This window comes from Onychostruthus taczanowskii, unplaced genomic scaffold (assembly GCF_017590055.1).
Source record: "Onychostruthus taczanowskii isolate IOZ18803 unplaced genomic scaffold, ASM1759005v1 scaffold31, whole genome shotgun sequence".
NCBI classification, from domain to species: Eukaryota; Metazoa; Chordata; class Aves; order Passeriformes; family Passeridae; genus Onychostruthus; species Onychostruthus taczanowskii.
Window position 1 is genome coordinate 5,150,730 of NW_024500461.1, and position 10,759 is coordinate 5,161,488.

Genomic DNA, 10,759 nt, shown 5'->3' on the forward strand with positions numbered 1-10,759 from the left:
GTGATAAGGTCACCCCTGAGCCTCCTTTCCTCCAGGTCAAACAATCCCAGCTCCCTCAGCTGCTCCTCTTAGGACTTACTCTCTAGACCCCTCACTAGCTTCGTTGCCCTTCTCTGCACACACAATATTTTCATGCTTTCATGGGAATGTGGATCCTTTCTGATACAAGCATTCCTTTAATCCCACTCTTTGCCTCCTGCTGTGTTGCACAGAAGATAAACAACCATAAAAAAAACTACCAACCAAAGAACAATATTAAGTGATTACGTAATATTATGGTCCTTGATCATATACAGCTGTCAATCAGCTGTCCTTCCCAGTCTGACCTACTTTGACTACTATAAAAAATGATCATTAGAACAGTCTTGGTTTCTATGTGATTTTATTACTCCAATTTAACAAACTTTTAGGGCTACATGCTGCTCCAAATACTGATTCCCAGAAAGTTACAGGCAACTGCATCTTAATGTTATTTATATAACAATATTTTTATTAAATTTTGATGGATAGCATCTGCTTCATTTGCTCTTAGCTTATTTTGTGGACCTTTCAAAGGGCAGTGGTGGGAAAGAAGGCAGGAAGCCCGCCTGCTGGTGAGGGCTTTACCTGGGTCCAGTGGAAGTCTCTGCAGGAAAAAGATGAACACTGCCCTGTAAGGAGAAAGCATTTCCTGGGAAAATTGCTCCTGGAGCATGGGACTGAGCTGGAAGGGAGGCATGTCCAGCAGGCACTCAGTGCTGCCAGAACAGGTTGAAGACTCCTAAGAGGAACTGACATAATCTGTCCCTGGGTGTGGAAAGAAAGGCTTTTTTAAGGGAATCTGGGAAAAAAAAACAGGTAACATTTATTGCAATCCAGAAAGCTCCTGGAATGAAACCAAAGCAGGAGGACAGGATTGGTTCTGCAGGAACATGGTGTCTTGTGTCCCAGAGATACAGATTCTTGCAAATTCTAAGTTTTCACTAGAGAAGAAGACATTTTCTTGGGCTGCCTTCTAATAAATCCCGGCTTTGATGATCAAAGACTGGTTAGCATTGTTGTGGTTGTTGTGGTAAAGAAGGGCAGGCAAGTCTGCCTCAAAGTCCTCATAAAAGAGAGAGTTAAGTGCCAGTCCCCATCAGGTAAGTGCCAATCCCCATCAGGAAGGGATGAAAACAGATCTCCTGCTTGGCTCCCTCATGGGAACACTCTCCACCTCCTTGGTATCTCACACTTGGGCTTTTATGAACAGCTTCCTAGCATTTCATCTTCCACATTCACTAGGTACTACAGTCTCTTCTTTCTACACTAGGCATAATAATTTCTTCCCATTAAGTGTAATAAACTGTTCTTCACAGGTAGCCGTGGAGTACCTTTGCTAAAAATGTGAGTAAATATGCACCCCAGCTTAGTAAACACTGATCCAGGTAAATATTGACCCAGGCACAGCCTAACAAGGTAGTTACAGAGAAGAAATGTAATTTCTGGATATTCTGAGTATGAGAGTTTCCTTCACTGCTCCGTAACCTCAGAAATTATCAGCCTGAACTCCTTCACATTTCTACAGATCAAAAGCGCTAATGTATCAGACTTTGGATGTGTGCTACCAGTAACATTTTATTTATGCTTCCGTGAAAAGTAATACTTGTACAACTGTTTGAATAAAATGCAGTCAAACTTCAAAAGACAGAGCTCTCTCTTTGGAGGACCAGTGTGATCACATCCTTCACTTTGGTCTCTTTTCTTTGGAAAGGCCTATCTGTTCCTAAGCTTGACACTGGCTTTCATTTCCACTGTTTTTTCTATTCTCTCCTGAATCAAATAATGTTGTCCAGGTCTTTCTAGGAGCTGTCGAAGTTAATCACATATTGGTGTAACCTTACTGCTCACTATGATTTCAAACACTCTGAACTTAACTTCTGCTCTTGAGGAGAAAACATTTCCTGCCTAATCCTCATGTTTTTGTAGTGTAGGTGTACATTTTCAGATTGATCTTACCTCTCTCCCTCAAAAATGCAGGAAATAGGTAAAACTAGACTTTGTATGAGCCCTACCAGCTCCTAGCTGTGCTATAAGCAAAGAATGAGGGAAAAGTAAAAACGACTGTGGACCAAAGAATTTCACTCTGACTTCACTTCTTCAGCTTTAAGAAATTGAAAATGCAGGCAAAAACGGTTGCTCTCACACTCATTGGTAGACAGAATATCAGTACTCAGCTGCTCCATTTGATGTGCTTCAGTGACAGACAGCATTAAATTTTGTTCCTGCCTGATTTCTAGGTGAGCATCACCAGTCTTCTGTCCTTCCAAAAATTTCTTATATGAAAGGAAGAGTGTGCAGACATCAGCAAAGGTTCCAGGAATCTGGAAAGTCCCTGAGAAAGACACTTTCCCAGAAAAGAGTATCATTTTGGGAGTGTGGGCTGTGAAAAAGGAAGTGATGACTGAAGAGGAGAGAGGATTAATTTAGGTAAGAGGAGATTAATTTTCTTTCCAATGAGCAGCTTTTTCATCAGATTTTGGCTTTTCTCTATATTTTGCAGTATCTTGAGTCGCAGTCCAACATTTTCCAAGGTTCAGATGAAAAATACAAACCCTAATTCTCATTTTGACGGCACTTAGATCATGCTCTGGATAAGCTTCGTCATCCCAGCTGAATTACACAATGCCCTAGAAAAGGATGACAGTAATTCATGCAAATGTTGTAACTGTATTCCCTGCATGTACTCTTTTAGTCATGGGTTTTGAACCAGCATTTGAAATGAGGCACATCCTGTGCAGCTCTGAACAGCCTATTCCCAGATTATGAAAAACATGTGAATACAAGGGTCAGCCTGCATTTCCAATTTAGTCATCACAGAGAGTAAGCTTGTTCAGGGGGAGCTAGTGACTGTTTTACTGAGGAAAGTCTGGAAAAATGAGTGGAATAGAAAAAACCCTGACATTTACATAAGGCTTTGTGTCTTTTTCTCTGTATTAAAATGCTCATTTTTGGCAATCTGTTGGGGAAAAAAAATTCTAACTTCAGCTAAACATACAAAATGGTGACTTTGAAAATATAAGCAATGAAATAACAAAATTTACCAGTTTTGTATGGACTGTGTGTTGTCATTAAAGAGGAAAGAAGGATGAGATGGAAGATTATAAAATAATTCAGTAGAAGCGTTCAAATTGATTTTCACAATACAAAGATTTAAAAATAAAAGTCTTGGGTATTTTAGGAAGAGTCTTTTAAATATCCATTGTATTACCTTAAGCAATTGAAGAGTCATTCACTTCAACTTGCCTTAACCATACATGAGCTTTTCTTTGACTACTATTTAAAGTGTATATATATATTTCACTTTTATTCTTGTTGATAGGCTCTTCAAAGGATTGTGCTGATGTTCCTCAACAGAAATTTTCCATAGCCAACCTGGATAAAACATAGTGAGGTTTACTAAATTAATCAGAGTTTAATTGTACATGGAAAAACTTCAAATGTGATGGTAATTCCTTCAGTTACTGAATTACACCTGAATGTTAATTGGTAATCAGAAAAAAAAATGAAGGCTATCCTTTTTTCTAGACCTTCTTCTACATTAGTCACTGTTTTATTTCCTCCTTTACAATTTGTTTCTGAGTCACCTTTGGGAATATTATGTTCCAAAAAGACCAGCTACATTTTAATTTAGAGGATAGCACACATCCGTTGTGTTCCAGCTGAATAAAAGTTAAGCTACTTTTATATGAATATTCTTGTTTTGCATTTATTTGTCTCACTTCTGGTCTTTTGGTTGGTTTGTTTTTTAGATCTGCATATGTAATAGATGAATTTATGAGCATGCTGGGACACACCTTCAGAAGACACAAATCATACTGTTCTTATTGAAATTGCAAGATCCTGTGTTTTATACCATTTCAGAACCTAGCCACTGATTTTCTTGACTCATCTTCATCTATCAAAATATATGAGGAACACAAACCCTTAAAGGTCGAAGTAAAGATTTCTAAAAGTGACTAACCATTTTTTGAAATACCTCTGATAAATGTTGATTTTCAAAGAGACTTTCAAAGTGCAGTTTCTGAAAATCAGGTGTTGCGTAATGCACTGGAGGATGGACACAGAAAACAGCTAGGCATCCACACCATCTGACAGCTTTTGAAAAGATCAGTGTATTGTGGTAGTTAGAAAGTACATACTAAATTCAAGGACCAACATATTGTGCTTTAATTATAAAAATTTCATAGGATATTTCAAAATGATTGTATCATCTTTTTATTGGAAGATGGAAAGCTTGCCTCTGAAGAAGACACGTGTCTGCAAGGAAAAATCTATTCAGAGACTGTTCTCACTTATAAAACAAAATGCTCTCCAAACTGGATCTTGAGACTTGGATGCGTTAGAACAGTTATTTCTCAAAATGTTGTTCACTGGCTCCTGCACACTGTATCTCCTTCAAAAAAATTTGAATCAGCTTCACAAGAGGAAATGCCTATCTTTCAGTTGCAATTAGAAAATGCATCTCTGAGGAGTTCAGGCTTTATCTAACCCACTTTCAGCTTGCAATGTCATTACTTCTGGTGTCAATTTAAAATGAGAAAGACTGGACAAAAGAAACAATGGAATTAAGTCAGAGAAAATAAACAATTATTATACAAATTATTAGAAGTGAAAAAGGCAGGTTAAAAATACATCCAAGAAAATGCTAGTAGCTTGTTGTCCTGGGTTGATAAGGAAGCGAGTTTTTTGGGAAGTTGTGATCAAACCAATCAGTGGTCAGATTTGAATATTGGCACCTCTGTAGAACATTTTGGGCCTCACAAAACACTTATTTTTGTGGCTTTATTTTGCTTGGTTGGTTTTTTTTCCCCCAGAAGTCCCACTATGGCTGTAGGTTAGGTCATATTTTAGCCTGAAGGACACTTGATATTTAGTGTGAAATGCCTAAGAATCACCATCTATTCGTCAAGGGAATATCCAGAATTGGATATTCCCTTGAATATACATATACAGTTAAGAATGCCTCCATTTTGCAACCCTCTCTTCCTTCCTGTGTCCCAAAGATGTTGCATTTCCTTGGCTTTAGCAGAATAAACATCTGTATTATGGACTACAGCAGGCTGGCAGGGACAAGCTAGGGTTATTTAGGTTTAGGATTACTTTAATACATCTTTATTTTGTTTTGCGGCTTTGAAGTGCTAAACCTGAGGTGACTGGGATCTCTTCTCCACTTTGTTATAATTGTTCCCAGGACACACAGCAGACAGCATTGACAGCCTGAGAGGCTCAAAGACCTGATTTGTCTGTTGAGCCCAGGTATCCACCTACAATGACAACAAAACGCTGCTCTGTGTGTAGATCTCAGTGTCATCCCTTGTCACTATGGCACACAGTCTCATTTCTGGATATGTTCTGACTCCCATCCACAAATGTTTCTGGTCTACCATTTTATATGAATTTAGTACAGAGTTATGGAGCTGGCACCATCTACTGAAATTCTCTCTTTTTCCTGAAAGTCTCCCCACGGCCTCTCCATTCTTGTGTTCATTGAATCAGTTTGGTGCTATTTTCCACATCAAGCAGCTTCTTTGTATGGTTTCTTTTTCAAATAGTGAACTCGTAATTTATTACAGTATGTTTCAGATTAAAGGAGAACAGTATTAGTGATGCCAAAAAAGTATGAAATGTAATTGTCAAATACACTGGAGACAGCAAAATGGGTTTTGTAGTTCTTAAAAGTATTTGAATCTTGAAAGAAGGTTCAGCCTGTTTTTGATTACAATTTTTTTTATGGCTTTTCTTAAAAGGTATATCTCAATATATTTTTTTCCTAAAAATCAAAGCCATAATATGACTTTGTCATTGTAGAAAAAGATTAGTGGCTGTAGATGATGAAAATTCACATTGTTGTATTTCAGATCAGAACTTTTTTAAAATAACACTGGATATCTTTCATCAATGAAAAAGAGAGTCAAATTACAGCTTTGTGGTGAAAGTTTGTAAAATATTTACCAGTCTGAGAATTCCTGGGCCTATCCTGAAAAATGTGAATTTTACCTTTTACACACTGAAGTTTTTAACCAAGACATAAGGGTGTATTTTCATCTTGTCTGGTTAAGATGTGATGTGCATTTAGGGATTTGCCAGTTTGTAGACAAAATGGGAAGGAATTGTGTTTTGGTGGTGAGGGTAGATAAGCCTTGTGTTGGGTGCTAAGTGGGACTATAAAAAATATTGTGCTGACCCTGTGACTCCTGTGACTATGAACTCTTGACTTAGGGCAGCTGGCAATTTAATAGTAAATTAGTACAGAATGTGACTTAATAGAATACGGCATTTCTAGACATTCAGAACACCTAACCCTCATTTTCCCTCTAGTTTCATTTTGTTTGTATAAAGCTGGTGAACAGAAGTGACTGATGTGACGTGTACAATGGCTTTACCAGTCTCTGATCTACTCTGTGCCCTTTAGCCAGACTTCCCAGGCTTATCTTAAGTGTAAAAGCTTGGGTTTGGTTTAGATCTATTGCTTACTGGATTTTGGATTTTTGTGTTAGCTTTTCAGAAGTCCAAGACCCATAAAAGTTTGATTACATAAGATACAGAAAACTGTGCATCCGTTTCTTCTTTACATCTCTCAGCTCTTGGAAAACAATATATTCCATACAGGCAGTAACTGGTCAAAAGGATATTTCCTATCACCATGAAAAATGGTTTTACATTAACATGTATTATGCTTTAGAAACTGTAGAATTAAAATATTTTTTTCTGAATATTATTTTCTTTGTGTTTATAATACTCTATCTTTTTAAAGGTAAAAAGACACAAAATCATCAGTGAGGAAATCTGATTTTCCAAACTGTGTGTTGAAAAACTACAATAATATTTAATAGAATCAAAATTGAGATTGTATAATATTTTTAAAACAAGCAACACAGTCAAATGGAAAATCAATGTTGTGATCAAACCAATCAATTCTTACCACAGACCACTTTTCTACATCCTGTTCTGTGTAAAAATTCTGTGGAAAGAATTTCATTCAAAGCTTGGTTCTCCCGAAGTCTAAGAAACTCCTGTACAAGCACATTTATTTTATTCCTGTCCAACTCAGTTACTCAGCTCTACTGATGGTTAGCAAAGCTTTCCCAATATCTCCCAAACATGAGTATCTGCTGCAAATTAAGCCAATTATACTTTGTTCTACTTTGATGAGACATCTCATGACAGTCTTCATCACAGCAACATTTTGTGTACTTGAAGTGTCATCACTTCCTTCTTGTTCTCCAAACTGTTAATTCTCTAACTATTTTGCTTGCTACACTTTTCATCCAAATGTTCTGATTTTTCATTTATTCTTTTATTTATGATTTTAAGGTCTCTTCCAATCCAAATAATTTATTATTCTCCCACAGATTCTCTTAATTAAATGTTAACATGGGGTACTGGAAGACTGTTCCAAAGTCTCCACAGGCACTTCTCTTCAGTAAACACAAGCAGAACCCAGCGAATCAGTTCTGATCAGATTTGAGCCAAGCTCCTTTGTGTGTCTTGGAGGCCGAGGAAGTGATCAGCAGCAGAAATATACATACATGGTGGGGAGGTTATTTCTGAACACTTCTGCATTTAACAGCAAATGAATAGCACTGGACATCCACTTCAAATGTCTGAAGAGATTTTTCTGAGACTTCACAACAAATAGTCATTCACAAAGATTGCTGTTCTCCTTGAGGGATTGCAGGCTTCGATTTTTTCAGTTTGTCTGGTGTAAATATTGCAGAATAAAATTTAATATAAAGCTATGTCCAACCTATTATATCTGGGTTTACAACAGTAATTTAAATTGAACTGATTCAGTTCTTTTTAGCCTTGCAGAGATTATTTGTAAATGTTTAATGGGATGCACATATTATTTCAGAGAAATCTTATGGTTCGTTTAATTTGGTGAAAAAAGGTATTCCTATATGTTAATGCATTTGAAGTTAAAAGTTCTGGAGTAAATTTTCAGTGCCACAGAGCCCGAGTTTTCCTTTTCATTGGTATAAAGAAATCATGGATGCAGATTTTATAGCAATCCCTTTCACATTAACCAGTTACTGGGGGAACATATTAATGCTGAGACACACAATTACATGATTTTTAGGCATGAAAGAATAGCCAGGCAACTTTAAAATTTTGACTCAACAGGACTGTGGAATCATATAAAGACAGCACAGGTTTTTTTCTGGCATTGAAGAGTCTGTTTGCAATCCAGATATTTACTTGTGAAAGCCCTTCTTGGCGGGTGAAAATGGAAAAGGCAAAGTAGTTATGTTCATTATATTTTGTAGCAAATGTCACTAAATATAAAGCAGTCCAGTAACCAAAAATATATATGCCTTGAAAAGTTAATGCTTCAGCACATAGTGCTATAAATAATGAGTGGTGCCTAGGAATAGGCATCTCTTTTGAAAAAAATACATCACACAGATAACTGAATGGGAATAAATTAAAATATTAAATAAATTAAAGGAGGAAATCAGAAGATAAGACAGAAAAGGGGGAAGGAGAATACTAAATGTAGAAAGATTAAAATCCTAGCTACGCCTATTGCTCACCACACTAAATCACTTAATATTTTCCTCCCCTGAAACACATATTTTTGTGATATTTTCCCCCATTTTTCACCAATGAGATTTTAATAATATGTATACTTGAACATTCCCACAGGGTAATACTTCTTTCTACTTTCTCTCACACTGACAAATTTCTCTGGTCACTCCTAGACAAAGTAACCCACATTGTTACAAGGCAAATTCTATGTTCCAAGTTTCTTAATTAAAAGTGGACTTCCTAAAAATCTCTAAATGACAGATAACTGACAGAGTGGAATGAACACTGGAATAATATCATTTAGTGCTAGATTCCTTTCAAGCCTGCATGTGGTACACAGGCCACTAAAAGCAACCTGTCTGCTCTCTGACCTTGGCTGGACATTTCAGCAGCTGCCTTGTTGTAGTTTTTGGGTTTCTCAGAGTAAGATAAGAACAGAAGAGTAAGAGGCTGTCAGAGGCATGTTGGAAAGCTTCTGTAGCTTGTGTAGGATGGGCCCCAAGGGAAGCAGAAGTCTCATGGACATTCATAAATTAGCAAGCAAATATGTTTACTAGAAAGGCATTGCATGATTTTTTTTTTTTTTAAATAAGGCTTTTTCCTCAAATATTTATTTCAAATATTTAACAACTTTAATTTGGTTTATTTAACAAATAATTCTACTCTTTGGAGTAAGTTATTCACTAAGTGAATTTTTTTTCTCCAAACTCATCTAGTTTTGCACATAATTTAAAAGAAAATATTTTTTTTCCACAAGCCACAGGAAGTTCAAAATGCTTATTTAAAAGAGGGCAATGAACGCTTCCCAGTACAATGTAAAAGTAAAATAAATTGTATGCTCAGTACATATTGTTCAGACAGACACAAAACAGATTGTATGAGAGGCCAGGAGAAAACTCCCCGCATTAATAGGCTAAGAAATTAAAATAGTTTGAATAGTATTATTATAGTCCATTTGCTCATATTATTCTAGTGCATTTGCTCAAGGCCATTTTCATTATTCTCCAGATACATATCTTTTGCCTTATGTTAGAACACTGAAACACTTTTTTTCTCACAAATATTTTGGAAGGAAAATTTCTGTGTGAGTGTGATATTCTGAGTAAGAAACACAGTATGTATACAGCATACAGTAGTATAGAGATTTTTTTGCAACTCCTTTTTATTAAAGATAAATTACAATAGGAAAGACTTAGAAACACACTTCCCAAATTAAGTGTCAATGATCAGAAATAATCATTTTCCTCCAAACCCAAACTCCTTAACCACATTCTTCTTCTTGTATTTTAAAGATTCTTTCCACAAACTTTTGAGTGCTTAAATTTAAAAGATGCAGCAAAATTCCTTCATCTTATCACACACAAGAGATTTTCTTCCTTTATTTCAATTAGTTTTGGATAGGACCATAAATAAATAGGTCATTTTTGTACATCAGCTCAGAAGTGATTGTCCACTGGGACATGTGGGAAAATTCAGTCCTTCTGAGATGAGACCACACATCTGGATATAAGCATATATTTTGGGAATTGTATTAGAAAATTTAAGCTACTATGAAATCTTATATGAATAAAATTTTAGTGGAATAGTGAGCAGATATTTCACGTACTGAAAAAGTGTTGGCTTGCATACACTTTAATAAAGATTTGTATGTTTATTTCCACAGAACATGTTTAGAAGGACCATTAATTTCACTGAAATGGGTTTAGCCCAGATTGCATTTTTCTCCACTAATAAATGAAACAATTTCACATCTCCCAGCTCCAGTATCTAACACATTATCCTTCCTTAGCCTGATGTTCTTCATGTAGGGAATATCTTTGAAATAGCATGTTATATACTGCTGTGTGTTCATGATGCTGTTTTATGTTATTACCATGGGCAGAGTATCAGGCATTTATGGTGAAAACATGCTCAGTAAATTATCCAGACAGAATGCATGGGCTTCTGGCAGCCCTACTCTTTTGCTTATTGCTTCTCAGTGTACTAGGAGTGCTTCTAAATATCAAGTAGGAAAAGTTTTTATGCCAGAAAACATGTTTCTGCCACTTAAAAATTGAAACTATAGGAAATTTAAGGCTGCAAACTTTGTTGGATTTTGACTATAAGTGTTTCTTTTCAGATATTTATCTAGTTACATGAAAACAAGGCTTTTTTGTTGTTTCAGTTCTTTAGGAGCTATGGTACAAATATTAATATTAGAATTATATAT